General features: G+C 41.4%; 1 long non-coding RNA gene across 1 annotated transcript; it reads left to right on the forward strand.

Moving 5' to 3' along the window:
* The first annotated feature begins 14,738 nt into the window (after positions 1-14,738).
* LOC143939992 (uncharacterized) lies at positions 14,739-16,375 on the forward strand. Its single transcript, XR_013263786.1, has 3 exons — positions 14,739-14,863; positions 15,356-15,525; positions 15,913-16,375. It is a non-coding gene; the product is annotated as an uncharacterized LOC143939992 (long non-coding RNA).
* The last annotated feature ends 3,164 nt before the right edge of the window (positions 16,376-19,539 follow it).

The following is a 19,539-nucleotide window of genomic DNA, read 5'->3' on the forward strand; positions in this document are numbered from 1 at the left end:
TTCTTCTTTCTGTGTTTTGTGCTCCTGGTCTGTGTAATGCCCCAGCTGTGTTCTAAAACTTTGTCAACAAAATCTCCAGGGATCTGCTTTATCAATGTGTTGTCATCTATCTGGATAACAGTCTCATTTTTTCGGAAAATCTGCGGCCCCCCCATCCCAAAGCACCTTGTCCCCATCTTGATGAGGACAAGGGCCTCTTCCCGACAACCCTGGCCATTGGTTGTTGGGGTCTGCGGGCGGGGGGGCTTATCAGAATCCAAGAGCCCCTTTAATAAGGGTGCCCCCAGATTCTACCCCTACTCATTCACCTGGGGAAAGTGTTAATAAAACAAACACAACACAGGTTTTTAAAGTACTTTATTAGACAGCTCCGGGGGTCTTCTTCCGACTTTGGGGGTCTTCTCCCTGGGCTCCTCTGCTATCTTCTGCTCTTTTACCGCTAGTTCTTTTACTAGCGGAGGAGCCTGGCTTTCTCCTTCGTCGCTGCCGCCGTCCAGGGGTCTTGTCCCGTTCTTCGGCTTCTTCTGCCGGGCCTCTGCTATCTTCTTATAGCTCTTTTACTAGCGTTGGCCCGGTCTTGTTGCTGTCGCTTGTCGCTGTCGCCACCTTCTTCTTCTTCTTCCTTCCGATGTTGACACGACACTCTCTCCGGCCGTAATGGCAGGGACGCGCTGTGCAGTGACTTATATAGGCACAAGGGGCGGGGTCACCGGGTGATGTCACATGGTGACCCCGTCCCTTATGATGTCACAGTTCGTGGAGAAGAAGAAGAAGACGGTGACAAGACCGGGCCAGCTCTAGTAAAAGAGCTGTAAGAAGATAGCGGAGGCCCGGCAGAAGAAGTGAAGAGCGGGACAAGACCCCTGAAGTGGGAAGAAGACCCCCGAAGTCGGAAGAAGGGACAGGGCTTTTTGGATTTCCCTCTTTTGTTAAATATTTTTGGATTGTACTGGTGTTTAAACTTTGCCTTGGGGTTTTAGGCTCAGTTCCTTTTGTAGTTCTACTTCTCAACAAGTGACAAAATAAAAGAAAAAAGAGTCTGCGAAAAAGAAAGGAGAAATACAGGAGAAAACTAAAGCAGACGCCAGGATGGACAACGAAGCAGGTGCAGGAGAGCAAAGTACTTATGCTCAATTGCCAACCAAATCAGAAATAATAGAGCTGTTTGAAAGATTATAAAAAAGATGAGAAAATTCTTTTAAGACAGAAACCGCAACAATGCGAGCTGACTTGGGTCATCTGCTAAAAATAGTAGAGGAAACGGAGGACAAGAACGAAAAGAGCCTCACAAATACAAGAACTGAAAACACAAGTTAAAACTCTGCAAACCAGTCAGATGGAAATATTATAAATAATATAAAAAAAAATCAAAAAAACCAAAGCAGACGCCAGAATTTAAGGATAAGAGCACTTCAGGAAGAGAGAGGTGAAGAGCTGAAAAAAACTACGAAGGAAATATTTAACCCTCTACTGGACAGAGGAGAAGAGCAAGAACTCAAAAAAAGGACAGATTAACTGACTCGGAGGGAAGATTTCTCTTCTTAAGGGGAAGCTGTTGGAAATGGAATGCACCTTGTCTAATATTTATTGTCCTAATAAAGGCCCAACTGTATATTTAGGGGGAGTCCTGGAAAAATTATCAGAATTTAAAAAAGGGAAAGTGTTCATATGCGGGGACCTGAATTCTTGTATAGACCCAAAACAAGACAGTACGTCCCGTGTACAGGGGACGAGGAACGCCCAACTGAAGGTGATGAAACAGAAATTACACTACCATCAGTTAATAGATATATGGAAAATACAACATCCCAGGATACAAGATTATACATTCTACTCCCCTGTACACGGGACATACACTAGGATCGACTACTGGCTGATAGAACATAGAATGCTAGACATGGTAGTCTCCACCAATATAGAAATAACTACACTATCTGACCATGTGCCAATGACCATGAAAATAAAGATACCAGAAACTCAGAGACAAGCATATTCATGGAAGCTAAATGAAGATCTTCTAGATAAAAAAAGGGAGGAGATAATAAAAAAAGAATTAGAGCAATATTTTAGTTTAAACGGAACCAGTGAGATTGCAGAAGATACCCTGTGGGAGGCACATAAAGCCTACATAAGGGGAATCCTAATCTCAATGGGAACTAGGAGAAAGAAGGAAAGAATAAAAAAGAGGGCAGAATTGATAGAAGAAATATACCCATTAGAGCAAAGACACAAAAAAGGGAGAGGGTAAGATCAGGAACTGTCACAAGAACTAGTAATAAAAAAAGATGAACTAAAAGACCTATTAGAACAGAAAATAAGGAAAACCTTCAATAAAATCTCAAAGAAAAGATATCAATGGGGGAATCAAAAAAGCAAGTGTCTAGCAAGGATGTTAAGAAAAAAAAATAAATGAACTGCATCAAAAAAATACAAAACAAAAAAGGGGAAATGATCTATAATACAAAGGACATAGCGACGGTCTTTCGAGACTTCTACGAACAATTATATTCAGTAAATCAGAAAGGACAATGGGATGAGGGGAAAAAAGAATAAAAGAATATCTTAAAAAAGCTAGGATCCCCCAGATAACATAGGAAAGAGCAATATCCCTAGAAACACCAATAACAGTAGAGGAAATCAATCAGCGTTCAAAGAGTCAGCGCCAGGAAAAAGTCCAGGGTCAGATGGATACACGACGGTATACTTTAAAAAGGTTTAAAGAAATACTGTCCCCAAAACTGTGCACATATATGAATGGATTGGGAAGGAGATATGAGATGAGTAAAGAGACCTTAGTGGCATCAATTACCATTATGAATCCCTCTCTAGTATCCTCGTGGCTATGTCTTAGGTATTCCATGTTGTATATCTCTTCTCAAACCACTCTCTAATTTTTGGGCTCTCTATTTCCTTCCATTCCTCGGTATCAAGCTTTTTGCAGTGTTCATCATATGTACAATCATTGAGTTTCTATATTCTTTTGTCGGAATATCTACCCCATGAATTAGACACGTCCATGGTTCCTCAGGTATATCTATATTGGTAATTTCCTTGATATAACTCAGTATTTCCTTCCAGTACATTCTAATTTTGGGGCTCCCCCACCATATATGGGCCATGGTTCCCGCTTGTTTACAACCTTGCCAACACTCCATTGTTTGTCCTATTTGATATTTCCCTAGTGTTTCTAGAGTTCTATACCACCGAGTTACGCATTTATGATTCATTTCCACCATCCCATTATTTACTGATTATCCATGTTCTAGTTTCAGGATTTTTCCTACTTCTAGGTTCCTTCCTGTTTCCACAAATCCCTCTCTCATTTTTTTATAAATTTTGGAATTTCCAGCTCTTCCACTTCTATTAAAGTTTTATATATCCTAGATATATTCCCACTTGTTTTTTCAATGGTTCATAGTCGCTCTATCAATGTAAGTGCTTCTCCTTCTCTTATTGGGTAAGGAAGTGCTGCTATGAAGTGTTTGAGCTGAAAATACCTCCATTAATTAAGCTCCAGCACATCTTTTTTTTATTCTTGTAAGGTGCAAATTGTTCCCCCTTGTATTATATCACGCAGTTGTGATTCATTAAGAGATAGGAAAAATGGAAAAAGTTTAAATTTACAAAGAAATATAGTGAGATTAAGATTACTTAGAGAAGAGGGGAAAGAAGGGTCTAAGAATGGGGTGGAAGGGGGGGGAAGAAGGGTAAGGGTAGATAAGGGTTTGGAAATAACATTTGTTAATGTATATCCCTATTGAGTAGGGAAAATGTTTTTACTTCTTTGTGTATGATAAATTTTGATAAAAATAAAAATAAAATTTTTCATAGAATAAAGAATAAAAAAAAAAATTGGTGTTGGAGTGGCGCCATCCCTTGGAGGGTTCTCCGCATTCACTGACCATAAAAATCTGCAATATTTACAGAATGCTAAACAACTAAATTCCAGGCAGGCCAGGTGCAGTCTTTTGTTTTTCCTGTTTTAATTTCACTATTACGTACAAACCTGGTTCCTGCAACAGTCGGGCTGATGCACTCTCTAGGTCATTTAAAATTCAGGATGATGAGCCTACATCTGAACCTGAGCAAATCATTCCTACCTCATGCATTCTTGCCTATTCTACCACCCTGGAGTCAAAAATTCCTCCTAGCAAGACCTTCGATCCCACTGACCTAAGAGCTAATAAACTTTGTTGGGAACATGATTCCAAGGTGGCAGGCCATGCTGGGTTCTTCTGAACCTTCTTTCTTATCAGTCGCCACTACTGGTGGCCTACTCTCCATTCGGGTGTCAAAGACTCTGTCATGTCTTTGCCCAGTCTAAATCCTCCATGCAAGTTCCTGCTAGTCTTCTCATGCCCTTGCCCATTCCTAAGGAGCCCTGGTCTCACATTGCCATGGACTTTTTCATGATCCTCCACCATCTGAGAATAATATGGTCATTTGGGTGGTAATCGATCGGTTCTCGAAGATGGCTCATTTTGTTCCGCTTTCTGGTCTCTCTTATGCTCCTGCTTTGGTTACCATTTTTGTTTGAGATATCTTCCGCTTCCAAGGGGTTCCATCCTATATCGTTTCTGACAGAGATGTTCAGATCGCATCTCATTTTTAGGAGAGCCTTTTGCAACTCCCTCAATATTATATTGGATTTTTCCTCTTCTTACCATCCTCAACCCAATGGACAAACTGAGATGGTTAATCAGGAGTTAGAGGTCTTTCTCCGCACTTTAGTCTCTGCTCATTATGACGATTGGTCCTCTCTACTCCCTTGGGCAGAATTCTCTCACAATAATCATGTAAAACATCAGTTCTCAAAACACACCCTTTCTTACAGTTTATGGAAGACACCCTCAGCTCCCTCTTCCTATGACCTGTTCTCTGGACATTACAGCGTTGGCTACGGTTCAACAATCATTTAATTCTATTTGTGGTGATGTTCATGATTCCCTCCGGGCAGCTGCTGATAACTTTTAAAGGTTTTGTCACAGGTGTAAGCTGCCTTCTCTACAGCTTGGAGACAAAGTCTGGCTTTCCACCAGGAACATCAAGCTCCAGGTTCCTTCTCTGAAATTTTCCCCAAGATTCATTGACTCGTACACTATAATTTCTAAGTTAAATCCGGTTTGTTTTAAACTTCAGATCCCTAAAAGCCTCAAGATCTCAAACTCCTCCTTTTGGCTGCTTTCACAATGAGGCACTTTGCAGGAGCTAAAGTGCTAAAAATAGCGCCTGCAAAGCACCCTGAAACAGCTGCTGCTGTGTCTCCAGTGTGAAAGCCCCAAGGGCGTTCACACTGGAGCGGTGCATTTGCAGGGTGGTCAAAAAAGTCCTGCAAGCCGCATCTTTGGAGCACTGTAGGAGCGGTGTATTTACCACTCCTAAAGTGCCCCTTCCCATTGAAAACAATGGGGCAGCGCTGCAAATGTGCCTGCAAATCGCCGCTGTAGCAGCGCTTTTAACCCTTTTTCGGCCGCTAGCGGTGGTTAAAACTGCCCTGCTAGTGGCTGCATAGCGCTGCCAAAATGCCGGTAAAGCGCCACTAAATATAGCACCGCTTTACCGCCAGCGACGCAGCGCCCCAGTGTGAAAGTAAGCCTTTAGTCCTCAATAAGTTCTCTCGTCCTCTCCCTACCTCCGTTCAGGTCTCCAAGGATAATCAGGAGTACGAGATTAGTCAAATTCTGGATTCCCAGCTCTTTAAAGGCATTCTTCAGTACCTCATGCATTGGAGAGGTTTTGGTCCTGAGGAAAGGTCTTGGATCCCTGCATCTGACATTTTTGTACCTCGTCTTTTGAGGAGGTTTCATTTGAGGTTCTCATCTGGGCCCAAGCGAGGGAGGGGGAAGCCTCATAAGAGGGGGGGGGGGGGGGGTACTGTCATCAATCTGCAGTATTGTTTCATGCCGACTGTCTGCTTACCTCTCTGGTCTGTGTATCAGCTTAGGGACTGCGCTCTCACACCTGTGTATTTAAGTAATCTTCTCTCAGGATTGGTCCACCCTAGTCTTTAACAGGAAACATTATTTAACTCCATGCACTGCAAGCCAGCTTTGTCTGAGCAACAGTTGTGTTTAGGCTTCTGTATGGCGTCCTGCTGTATGTTTATCTCGGACTTCCGTGTACTGACCTTGGGGTGTCCTGGACATCACTGTCCGCTAGTTGCCTTGACCTTGGCTTGTTCTCCTGATTATCCTGTGTTTAACCCTGAACTGCTGCTTTCACTCTATACACCAGAGCCAGTCCGTGAGCATGAGCTGAGGGACCCTGGGGGCCAGGACTTGGAATCAGCTGCAGCCAATGACATCCTCACCATGGTGAAAACCTGCTGGCTCTTAGATTCTGTACCCTGGGGAATCTTGCGCTCTAGCTCCCTGTTTAGACCATGTCGATGTTAAGAACTCCATCCGCAGCAGTCAGCCTAAGGGTCCACAACCTTAGCGGTGCGATCCTAACCTCAGTGGTGTGCATCTGTAACCTGGCCTCGAGCGACCTGACAATATGGTACAATTTGCCAGCTTCGTAATTCAGAAAAGTGTTGTCAGTATACATAGAATTGGTATAAAAAATTTAAGGGTATTTAGAGGTAATATAGTTGGTATGTGTATGTACAGTATATTTGTGTTTGACACAGACAATTCCTGCATCTTGGAATAATAGAAGAAAAAGAAAACTGGCTAACTTACATGTTTTTACTATTAGGGAAAAGTATAGTTAAAATAAATTAGTATTAATAGAAATACTTGTAGCTCTGGTATATTTTGCTTGGTCTGAAGTTTAGAAAAATAATTGAATTATATCATTAACACTTAGCCCATGTGTTAATTAAAGCACCTAGTTGTTAAATGAGGCAGATTTAACAACTGTATTTAACCACAAGTGTAAAGCTAGGTAATAATAAACTAGGTGTTTTAATTACCCAACACTTGTATTTGATTAGTGATAGTGATTCAAATATTTTATTATATGGTTTTAACAGATGTGTTTAACCATACTGCAGAGGAAATATGCCTTCATACTGTATCTAGTGCCCTGGAGTAAGTATTAGTCAGACTGTAAAGCAATTTCTAATAACAAACATTGGCTTTAACTTTAGAAAGTGTGCTGGGGAATGGAAATTATTTACACTGAATTAGCTAACACACTGTGAATTTTAAGTCATGCACAGCCACAAATTGTAGCGTAGACAAACTGCAAGAGCATGTATTAGAGTCATAGTAAACAACCTACAAACGAATACATAAGTATATTTAGGGCATGTTACAAAATTTTACATTAACCAAAAGCATATATATCTAAACTGGAAATGTCCTTAAATTGAACAAGAGCAGAATCCCTAGGCTATAAGATCATTCAGAGACTTATAACAGTGGGCCTCTTCTGGCCTTCACAGTTTGATTAATAACTGCCCTAACAGGTGTGCTTACAATGGTCAGATATAATTAATTTATGTTAGGGTTGCATCGATACCTATACTGGTATTGGTGCTGAAACTAGTCATTTGCACAGATATCGATATTCGTGCAAATGCACCTATACCCAAAACCAATACATTCTGGCTTGGTTCTTTCAGCTGTCAGCAGGAGGTCTGTGAGTTTACCAGGAACCACTGGGAGCCACCAGCGCCCCCCCCCCCCCCCCCGGACCTCTGGCTACCGACACACCAGCAGCTACCTCCTGAGAGTAGAGTGGATGAACATCACATTCATCATTTATGCTGGAATTGTTTTTAACCTTGTGAATGTATTTCTTACCATTTATACATAAAATTATGGCCATACTGCACTTAGATGGTGCTGCTCTCTCTCTGCTTTGTGTTCCTAGAGTCCTTTCTAGCCCCTAACCTTACTCTCACGTAAATGGCATTGGTGAATCCCTAATTTATATAAAAACATTATCTCAAAAGAAAAATTAAAGTTGCTGTCTCTGCTTAAATTTTTTCTAGGTGGAGTTTGGAATTTGTCAGTTAAAGTTAAGTTCATCTAAATCTGCTAGTGCATCTAATACTACCCTCTCCCCAGATTGGGGGGGGGGGGTGTATAGCTAGATCTGAGCATCACTCATTTTCCATTCTGCGCCACTGTGTCTCCTCGTCTTTCCAGTTTAATTTACAGCCTTATATCCAGTGGAGAAAGTGGATATTATCAGTTTGTGTTGTGAATGATTGCACCAGGAGAGTTTGACAACAACAGAAGCCAGGTACTACACTGGGCTGTCTCAAACAAGTGTATTAGCCACTGTGTGCTATTGTCAGTTTTGTGTTTTTGTGAATGAAAGCACTCTTCTCAAGCTACAATCATTCACAGTATCTGTGCCCTAAATAGCAGGTTGCAGCCCTTGCCTCTGTGCAAACTAAAAAAGAGAGATGAGGAGACAGCACTGCACAACACAGCAGAGTTCTGAAGGTAACTTTAGAAAAATCGGGGTGCAGGGGCTGTACAGGCTCTGTGTGCACTGCCCGTCACACCCCTCTCTTTCTGAGCTGTCACTTAGGAAACCATCTCTTTTGATGTGTGTTGTTGGATAGCTAGGCGGTAGGGTTGCTACATCATCCCTTTAATCCAGGACACATATGAATTAAACAGGTTGTAAGGCTGACTTAATGCAGATAAGTGAGTTTAATTAACACCTTAATCAGCCACAGAACCTGTGTAGTTGTTGTTGAGTTCTGGATTAAAGGGATGATGTGGCAACCCTACTAGGCAGGTCAGTGGGGCTAGCTGTCCAACACCACAGCTCAGCAACCCTTGTCCCCTTTAGATGGGGACAAATGCTAGTTGCACAGGATGCCCTCGGGGCATTTAAAACGCTTTATGTTCTGCCTGTTGCTCCTGCCAGCACTAGAGATGGTGCCTCAGGAAACCAACACCGCCCCCCCCTGGTCACCCAGCACTCAGAACTCTACAGCATCCTTCCTGGTCACATAGTATGCTACACTTCCTTTCAAAAAAGTAGCGGGGAAGAGTTTTCAGAGCACACAAGAAGTTGGTGTGTTGTAATATGCTGCTATTTCCAGTATTGGAATGGAGCTCTCAGATGATCTGTACAGAGAGATGTAAAGATGTGGGATGGAGGTGAGGGAGGATATGGAGGGGGAACACTGTCCTGCCCAAGACTGAGGAAAGAGGATGGCCATGGGGGACTACAAGCAGCAGCCAGGCTGGCAAGGTGTGCTGGGACTATTAGTTCCCCATGGGGGACAGGTTGTTCCCAGGTCCTCTCCCAGGGTCAGGGCTAACACCAGCTTCTTCTACCCACAAGAAAAATAATCCTACAGACTGATAGGAGTCACAGAGCCCATTGTATGACCTCTGGCCCAACCTCTCCTCATTGTAATGTATGGAGTGTGAAGGAGTCAGGCATTTGTCAGCTGTGGTCCCATTGGGAAAGTTTGCCTTCATTTCCTGTGCTGGTGACCCCGCTCATGCTCTGACATTGAGGAAACTCTAGGGACAGAAGTGAGGGGAAATCTCTGCAATGGGGAGATCTCTCCTGGGGGCTCAGAGTGATGATCACATTGGGGATGGGGCAGGTTGCCATGTTGGACATTCTCCATAAAATACCATAGGAGAATCAACCAACCAGCATGTCTGTGGAGTGGGGGTGGGGGGATGGGATGTGAACCATGGACCCCAGTGCTGGAGGGCAGACATGGTAAACACTGAGCCACTGTGCTTCCCATACTACTCCATACTACTCCAGAAATTAACAGTTTCCTAACATGCCCTCCCCCTACATGTCAAAGTGCTTCCCTCTTCTGGGGTCTAACTTTTTTCTCTGTGCTGGCCAAGCTCCTTCACCCCTGCTTTGGGCACCCTACCCCAAGGTTCTGTCTTGGGACCAATTCTATTCAACATATTCATAAACGGCATAGAGGATTGGATAAATAGTTCAGTCTCGGTTTTTGTGGACAACACAAAGTTAAGCAGAGTAATACTCTCATCAGGACATGGAAATTTTGCAGAATGACCTGAATAAAATAAAGGAGTGGGCAGACAAATGGTAAATGAGGTTAAATGTGGAGAAATGTAAAGTAATGCACTTGGAGTCAAAAAACATAAATGTAAAATATTCACTAGGTGTAGTACAGCTGGGGGAGTGAAGGATGAAGGATCTAGGGGTACTAGTAGATGACAGGTCGTGAAACAGCATGCAGTGCCAAGCTGCAGCTGCCAAACCCGGCAGAATATTAGCATGCATGAAAAAGGGGATATACTCCAGGGACTAGTGGCAGAGTGGCAAGAAGAAAGCCATTGTTGAAAGAAAGCCATAAGAAGTCCAGTTTGCAGTTTGCGAGAAGCCATGTGGGGGACACAGCAAACATGTGGAAGAAGGTGCTCTGGTCAGATGAGACCAAAATTTTACTTTTTGGCCTAAAAGCAAAGTGCTATGTGTGGCAGAAACCCCACCCATAAGGGTCTTGCGTTAAAAAATATATAATGTTTGGAGGTTCTAAATAATATTAACAGTAAACACAAGATCACTGTGTTCTCCCTTGTCAGAACAGCAATCTGCCTTGTTTTCATGGGCAGATCACTGTTCTGCCTCTCTGGGGAATGATTGGCGGGTCCCGGCGGACATCTTGACAATCGGCACACGCACCTGGTCTATTGCACGAAATGATGTACAGGTACGTAGTTTCATGCAATAGAGCCACCCTGATGCAGTATATCAGTATGTCTTTAAGTAGGTAAATCTGAATTCTAGGTATATACATAGATTCCTGAACCCACTGCTGCCCACATGTTAACTAGTGGATGTGCATGGGTTATCTTTGAAAAATAAGGATATGGTTTAACCCCCGGTTCACATTATCATGGCTTTGAAACTGAATCCCAGCGCAACATCGGCACAACTTGCGTGCAACTTCCTTAACAGTAGTCAATGTAAGTCGCACTGAATAGGGGCGCAAATTCGGATGCAGCATGTGCTCCAAAGTCGGGGTGCTTGTCACATCAGTGTGAACCAGGCCTAAGTGTTAAAAAAAAAAAATCGGGCCTACTCCTCCCCTTATAGCCAGTGCTAAAAAATAGGCAACTTGGCAGAATATCGAACCACGCCACTTCCGGTTTATTTAAAACATGATTAATTGCAGATTTCTATGAAGTAATCTCACATGATGAGGAATACGTGTTTTGACACAAGAGCGGACCAACAAAATGGCCGTCTCTGAGGCGGTGACAACTTCATCCCCGTTAGCTGTGAAAATACCCAAATGTTCCTTTACCTGACTGCTTTTGGTTGCCGCTGTTGTGTCCAAAAACAAATTAGTCACAATCTGCAATTACTGTGTGTTTTAAGAAACTGGAAGTGACGCAGTTCGATATTCTGCCGAGTTGCATATTTTGACAGGACATCCGCTAATCAATCTCCTTTTTCTGTTTTGCAGGATGTTAAAAAAAATCTGCCTCCTCCTCCCCTTATAGCCAGCCAAACAGGATCCATTTTCTGTTTTGCAGGATGTTTTAAAAAAAATCCGGCCTCCTCCTTCCGTTAAAGTTGGCCAATCACACCCATTTTTTTTTGGTGTAAGATATTTAAGTGACACTAAACTCTGCTTTAAAAAAAAATCCAATTCAATTATATGTCCTCAGGCACCAGCTCCATATTTTTAGCTCTTTTGCTTGTATTTATAGCTCTTTTGCTCTCGGGAGGAGCGCCTCAGATTGTTTGTGGAAGATTCTTGAGATGTGGAGCTGATAGTGATACCCCTCCTCTTTCCTTGTGGCCAGTCTGTCTCAAGTGTTCTTCTTCCCGGATGTCTTTGGGAACCTCACTGGATAATAGTAGATGGGCGCCATGGAGAAGGTTGTAGCCATGTCCAGAAGTTGTCCAAGTGCCTCAGTCTTCTCACCAAAATAGAGTCAAAAGTGTCCGATAGGTCCGCCGCAATGTCACAGTCATGATGAAAATCACATATTGCCGCCATTACTAGTAAAAAAAATAAAAAATAATTCATAAATCTATTTTGTAGACGCTATAACTTTTGCGCAAATCAATCAATATATGCTTATTGCGGTTTTCTTTTTACCAAAAATATGTAGAAGAATACATATCAGCCTAAACTGAGGAAAAATGTTTTTGTTTTTGTTTTTTAAAAATTGGGATGTTTATTATAGCAAAAAGTCAAAAATATTGTGTTTTTTTCAAACTTGTCACTCTTCTTTTGTTTATAGCGCAAGAAAGAATAAAATGCAGAGGTGATCAAATACCACCAAAAGAAAGCTCTATTTGTGGGGGAAAAAAATGATAAAAATTTCATTTGGGTACAGTGTTGCATGACCACACAATTGTCATTCAAAGTGCAACAGCGCTGAAAACTAAAAACTGGCCTGGGCAGGAAGGGAGTGAAAATGCCCTGTATTGAAGTGGTTAAATGAATTTAAAGTGGTTGTATACCTGCAAATTATGAAATGCCTACCTTAGAACAAAGCACCAGCATCACCTCCCGGTCACTGCTGAGGGAGCTGACATGTTCCCTTATTGTTTCTTCCGGTTTAGTGGCTCCGGCGCTGTGAGGAGCTCCGATTTTCCGGCAGCATCCGCCGGACCTTCAGAGTGCATACGCCGCTGACATCAGCGGCTGCATGCAAGGTAAATATCCCCTAAACCGTACAGGTTTAGGAGATATTCATTTTACCTACAGGTGATGCCACAAGGGACCGCCAAGTGACGTAGCCAGGTGACCCCGCCACTTACCTATATAAGAAATGTCAGACGACGGAACCTGCAGTAGTAGGCAGGAACATCTTTTTTTATGCTTTTCTTGTTCGGGTCTGGCAGGCGGCGTGATTGACGATGGATTTACATCGGGGGACACTATCTCTTTTTTAACCTGTTTTTGCAGCGGGTATGGCTGGCCTTACTCTTTATTGTAGAGGTATTATTGTAAAATGATCTGAAAGTTGAGATAATGGATCAGTTCAGCAGGAGCCAGTGTTATTAGATTTTAAGTTCAAAGTATTGCTTTGTTATATGTAACATCTTTAGCTGTATGGGTTAAATATAACTATTTGCAAGGCTTTTTGCTATCTATGAGCATCTGGAGAAATAATATCTTCTTCGGCATACGTTTAAAATTACAAATGTGCTATCCTCACTAATCAACGCAATTATGTAACACTAATTAAGCAGGTGTAACACCGCAATATCTAATTTTGCTAAGCTTTTGATTATTTTTTCAGAGAAATCCGGGTGTTGAAAAAAGTAAACCATCACACTGCCAAGCAAATGTTGTTTGCAAATACGTTTACACTGTTAATGTGACTCAGTAACATCTCCTGCTTTATCCATTTTGGATTTCATCTTACACATACACAGAGAATAACCGAATACTGTAGTATCATTATTATGTACAACTTTATATCAGGCTTATTCAGTAATGTAAAAAATAATTCCTGAGGTGCAGTAACTCATATAAACCAGTCATAACTCACCTGATCTGACTTCAGAAAAGTAGATGGATTTATTCTTGACTCTTTAGGCCCATACAAACAATGCAAATTTCAGATGTAAATTGTGGTACGAAGACAGATCGTCCGAAAATCTTACCATTAGTATGGTTCTACAGTTGATTCAGACTTTTCATCTGAAAAAATCCTAATGTGCAGACTATATAATTCTTGTCGTACATCAACAGAATGTCCGATTTTGGGATAGTCAGTACAGAAATCATCACACCAAAGTCGAAAATACAAACACGCATGATCGAGACCAAAGAACGACCTGGAAGAATTTGGGTGTGTAAACTAGCAATCAGAATGAAGAAAGAACATTTGTCTCGCGGGAAATGAAATTACGAAATCCAGCACATTATCATCTTTTATTGAATGCGAATAGAATGAAGCTGCTGCTGGTGATGCTGATGTCTTTACCAAAACGTACTTAAAAAGGCATGTGTACTCTTGTAATGTAAATTAATTCACTATTATGCATGTTTTATGATTGTTATTTGAAGTTGCCCCCACACTATTATCCATGATTTATTAACAGAAGAAGAAAAATTCTGTCCCTTGTTTTTTTTCAACTAGTTTTTAGGTAAACGACCTACTCCAAAAATGGCATTTATAAAAAAAAAAAAAAAATAGGTAAATATTGTGCAGAACAATTTTATTTTTTGGACTAAATATTTAAACAACATAAAGAAACTTCTAGATCCTCTGTCAGAAATGAAATCATATTTTGCAGTAAAAAAAAGTGCATTCAATGCTCAAAATTTGAAAAAATAAACATAACGTAAAAAAGAATTATTATATATTTTATAGGCACCAATCTATATTATAGAATTTTATAGGCACCAATCTAAGCAGGTTAGTTCAATTAACATCAATTTTATAACCGGTTTCCTGCTTTGCCACTCGATCGTCCTCCACTCACAGATCTTTCCAACGGCATTTCGTCTTATGATCGCTTGGGCTTTATACACTGCACATGCATAGAATTCCGCATCCAGGTGCGTGATGACGCAGGGGCGTGAACGACTAGAATATTATCCTGCATGCGACAGACACAGTTGTGTCTAAACAATATGTATATGTGTAAATTATGTGTATGTATATGTTCTTTGTAAAAGTAGCCAGAGAGAACTCTATCTAAGCTAATAATTTGTTTTTTGGTATGATTTTTTCTTTAGAAAAGATTAAGCTAATCAAAAGCATATAAGAAGAATATTATTTGTTAATGTTTTGCTATATTCCTTACTATTTTTTCATTATTGTATTTATTCACTTGAAACAGGAAAGAAAAAAAAAATGCAGCTCCAGCGAAAACCACTGGGTTTGTTCCACTGGAACAAGGGAATCTACCATCCTTCGACCACCAATACTAGAGGAGACCTATATAGTGATCCCATATTCCCAACAAACAGGTAAGTGCAAACTTTAACCTCTAAATCATTAATCCACAGACAGGAGTTTTGCTAGGTGGGAAAAATCCTAGGGGCTTCAGGCCGAAGTTAAGGGTTGAATCTCACTTGCTGGTTGCTACCTGGCTCAGCAATGCCCATCAATGCAGCCTTGCCAGTGCAGCCATGGAGAGAGTAGAGCTGCTGGCTTACACAGAGCATGTATACTGTACATCAGTGCCCTAGACCCATCATTAGTGTAGGACATCCAGGTACAGGCCCACTGCAGTCCCCAGCTGTTTTGCCAGGAACTAGTCCCCTAAAATCCTGCGGGACCACTATGTCTCCAAAAAAGGGCAAAGGGAGTCTAGAGTCCATAATGGTGGAGTCAACTGGTGGAAAAGCAATATAACCACCACACCCAGTTCAAGGATGGCCGACTAATTCTTGAAAATGTATGGCCAAAACAGATGTGACTTTTGGGGGATTACTAAATCTTGTATTGTACTTTTTTAGAAGAACTTGACAGTGAAGATGTCCCTCAAGTTCTCAATTTGGAGCCATGGGATCTCTCACCTGGACCCAGCTCAGATCTTGTCTTACATGGCTAAACATCCCCTGACATGACTCACAGTGAAGGCCAAAGCGAGCCAGAAAGAGACCAAAGTCTTTGTGAGCCTGTTTTTGTAAGTATTTCTCGAATATTGCTTATGCTGTATTGACATGCAAAGTGTTTTTAGCTACAGTTCAAAAACCCATTCACTACATTCGCTAAGTAGGTAGTGCCTTACCATGACCATGGAGAAGGAAGAGGTGGAAGGAGCTGTCGGTGTTGTCAGGTAGCATTGTTTTGTTTACCAAGACATGAGGGCCAAGATAACAGAGTATTTGTTTGTAGCGTGTACATTCATAGTAGTGTAGGTGTCAGGTCAAGCAGGTTACACCCAAAAAGACACATGTTAGGTAAGTATTTCATTATGTTTACTATTAACTTGTCCAAAAAACAGTATGTAGTTGTAGGGCCTCAGTCACTTGCCAGTTGTTGCCTTAATAGTTTTTTGTCTTTTTACCAGGTCATATTTTTCCCTGTTGTACAATTGGCAGAATGAGTGCAAATCAAGGAGGCCGCTACTGCTTTACAGCGCAGAATGCAAGACTTCTAGTTTCCTCTTGACTTGTATTCTCTTTTTGTTTATATTTGTGTCTTCATGTTGTGTTTATTTTGTATTTTTTTTTCTTCCTTTCACCTTTTTGGAAAATTTTTAGGTAGAAGTGTTTATCAACTCCAGCCCTCCAGGAGCAACAGGTCATGTTTTCAGGATTTCCCACATTTGAAATGGCTGTGGGAATTCCTAAGGCAGTGAAATTGATCAAATCCCATGTGCTAAATAGCAGAAATAAATAAAGCATGTCCTGTTGCTGTACCTTGAGGACTGGAGTTGATAAACACTGCCCTAACTAATGTGAATTTTTTTCAAAAATGCAAGTTATGACTACTTATGCTTTGGTGGGATACAATATACTTTTCAAAACGAATTACACTAGCAAGGTGGGTAGTTCTGTTTTCCCATCTAGCTTAGTGCTGACATGTTACAATAACAACTTTGTCTGCTTAATGTTGGAACATAATATATTTTTTGATAACATAAAAGACAAAAATGGAAGGTGCAAACCTAGTGGCTAACCTTTAATCCATGATCAAATTCTTGTGGGTACTTACAAACAGAAACTCTTCTAAGCCTTAAAAACACAGTGTCTAAACATGTGCTATATCCCATCACGGGGTCTAAACTGTCGTGTTTCAGGGGCACACCCCCTTCCTCAGAGTAGCCTAGCCCTGAGGAAGGGTGTGTGCCTCAGTTTATACTTCGTGATGTGGTATAGAGTACATGTTTAGACACTATGTGATTTTTAGGCTTAGAAGATTTGCTGTTTGTAGACATGTGTGATTAGATTTGGGAGGATCCGAAATACGAATTGCTATTCTTCTGCATTTTGTACGAAAAAAATACATTTTGGTTTACAAATTTCGGATCCAAATTCCCTTACAACGGAAACGTGACTGGTGTTTTGTTGCCCTATCAGAGGTTTTCTGCTGCTGAGTGAGGGTTGGGGAAAATGACCTTTTTTAATATGGGAGTGGCAGACTGGTACTGGTAGTCGATGGGAGATTCAGAATCGGACAAAATAAGAATGTCCGTTAATTAGCACAGGAATTAAAACAGCACATGGATGGTGGGAGCCCCTCATAATGAGCACAGCACAGGGATGGTGGGAGCCCCTCATAATGATAAATTCATCATAACAAATGTTCGTAATTGTTCCGAAAAGTTAATGAAGCTAACGAAAATTCATATTTCGTACGAATCCAAACTGAATTACGGACACAAATTACGAAATACGAAGTAATGGCTAATACGAAATGGAACGTAACGAAACAAAACAAATTTATTGACGACGCACACGTCTAGCTGTTTGTACCCACTATAGGCAAAATTTGAACCCGAGTATTAAATAGCTTTGCTAAGGCGCTAGTTGTGCATGCCTTCCATTGTGTTTTGGGGAATTGATAGCAGATCATCCCATCTGAGAAAGGCAACATCCATCCAATCTTGGGATACTGATGTCCCTGTTGCCCTTCACTTTATAAAACCACTTGGCGTTGGAAGTGACTGACTTTTTGAAGTGTAGCTAATGTTTTTTCACATGCCTGCTTCCAAAAAACAAGGATAAATGTGGAAGAACCTACATGTTCTCACTAAAGATCTTTGTTTGTTAAAGCACCTTACAAAGCACCTGTGAATGTGCTTGGAGTAAAAAATATTGGCACATGTTGGCATCTCCTGCTAATTTCAGATGCCAAATTTTAAAGGAGTTGTAAAGGCATAATGTTTTGCTGCTTAACGCATTTGATGCATTAAGAACCAAACAATTGTGTGTGTAGCAGCACCCCCAATCATTTAGCTGAAGAGGATATTGTGACCTCATGGCTAAATTAAGGTACAATTGCACTTTTGGAGCAAGTGCCAAACCAAACTCCCATTTTGGAACATATCTTACGCATGGTGTGAGACAACAGTATATAAAGCATATTATCAATTTATACAAAAAGCCAAACAAAAGGTCTTGTTTAACACATGAGGGAAAAAAAACAGGTTGTATTGTTAACCACTTCAGCCCGGAAGAATTTACCCCCTTCCTGACCAGAGCACTTTTTGCAATTCGGCACTGTGTTGCTTTAACTGACAATTGCGCGGTCGTGCAACATGGCTCCCAAACAAAATTGACTTCCTTTTTTCCCCCACAAATAGAGCTTTCTTTTGGCGGTATTTGATCACCCCTGCGGTTTTTATTTTTTGCGTTATAAACAAAAAAGGGTGACAATTTTGAAAAAAACATTTTTTTTCCTCAGTTTAGGCTGATACGTATTCTTCTACATATTTTTGGTAAAAAAATTGGTATGAGAGATCATAGATTGGTTTACGCAAAAGTTATAGCGTTTATAAAATAGGGGATAGTTTTATGGCATTTTTATTTTTTTAAATGGTGGCGATCAGCAATTTTTATTGCGACTGCAACATTATGGTGGACGCATCAGACATTTTTGAGACCATTGTCATTTATACAGAAATTAGTGCTATACAAATGCACTGAATCCTGTGTAAATGACACTGGCAGTGAAGGGGTTAACCACTAGGTGGCTGTGTAGGGTTAAGTGTGTCCTGGGGCATGTTTTTAACTGTGGGGGGTGTGGCTGTGTGTGACACATCATTGATCTCTGCTCTGATCACAGGGAGCAGAGATCAGTGACACTGTCACTAGGCAGAACAGGGAGATGCTTGTTTACATTAGCATCTCCTCGTTCTTCCTCCCCATGAGCCAATCGTGGGTATCCCCATGGCGATCAAGTCCACGGGACCCACGACCCATCTCACAAGTGCGCCCGCTGGCCGTCTCTTAAAGGGCCACATACAGGTACGTGATTCTGCCGTCGTATATCGGCGTGAGGCGGTCGGCAAGCTGTTAATTTAACAACAAAATCAACAGCCTCCCTCAAAGAACAAAAAAAATACCAGTTTACACTGGTTCATGAAGAAATTTCTGCAATGAAACTGCCCCTCTCCCCACAAAATAGTCTATGTATTTTTGCCGCAATTCTCATGCACTTCTTGTGGGCAAGCCAGCACGGGCAATTTTAATGGCTGTCATCCCCTCAACAGCCTGACCTCCTTTGGCCTCTCCACTAGGCCCTGGAATTACAGGATCCCTGTCAGTTGGCAGGGAGCTGATATACCTGTCTGCATGTTTCCTTAAATAATTGTGCAGGATACAGCAGCACAGGACAATATGATTGATCTTATATAATGCCATATTGATATGTTTTAGAAAGAGCCTGAACCAGTTTTCCAATATCCCAAAAGCATTCTCCACCACCCTTCGGGCACAGGATAGCCGATGACTGAAAATTCTTTGCTCTGGGATGAGGTTGTGTTGAGGAAGGGCTTGAGGAGATGTTCCCCAAGAGCAAAGGCCTCATCTGCCACAAAAATAAAATTGAGGCCATCTACATTTTGTGGAGTGCTTTCCATTGATAGTACTCCCACAGTTTGGAAAGTCCCATTCCTCCAGAAACTGGCCTGCTGCTTCCTGCCACTGCTCTGGATTGTATGTGAACTGTGGAGAAAACCAATGAAATACAA

This window comes from Lithobates pipiens, unplaced genomic scaffold (assembly GCF_037356315.1).
Source record: "Lithobates pipiens isolate NorthernLeopardFrog02 unplaced genomic scaffold, aLitPip1_a1.2 Scaffold_3, whole genome shotgun sequence".
In the NCBI taxonomy this organism is placed as follows: Eukaryota; Metazoa; Chordata; class Amphibia; order Anura; family Ranidae; genus Lithobates; species Lithobates pipiens.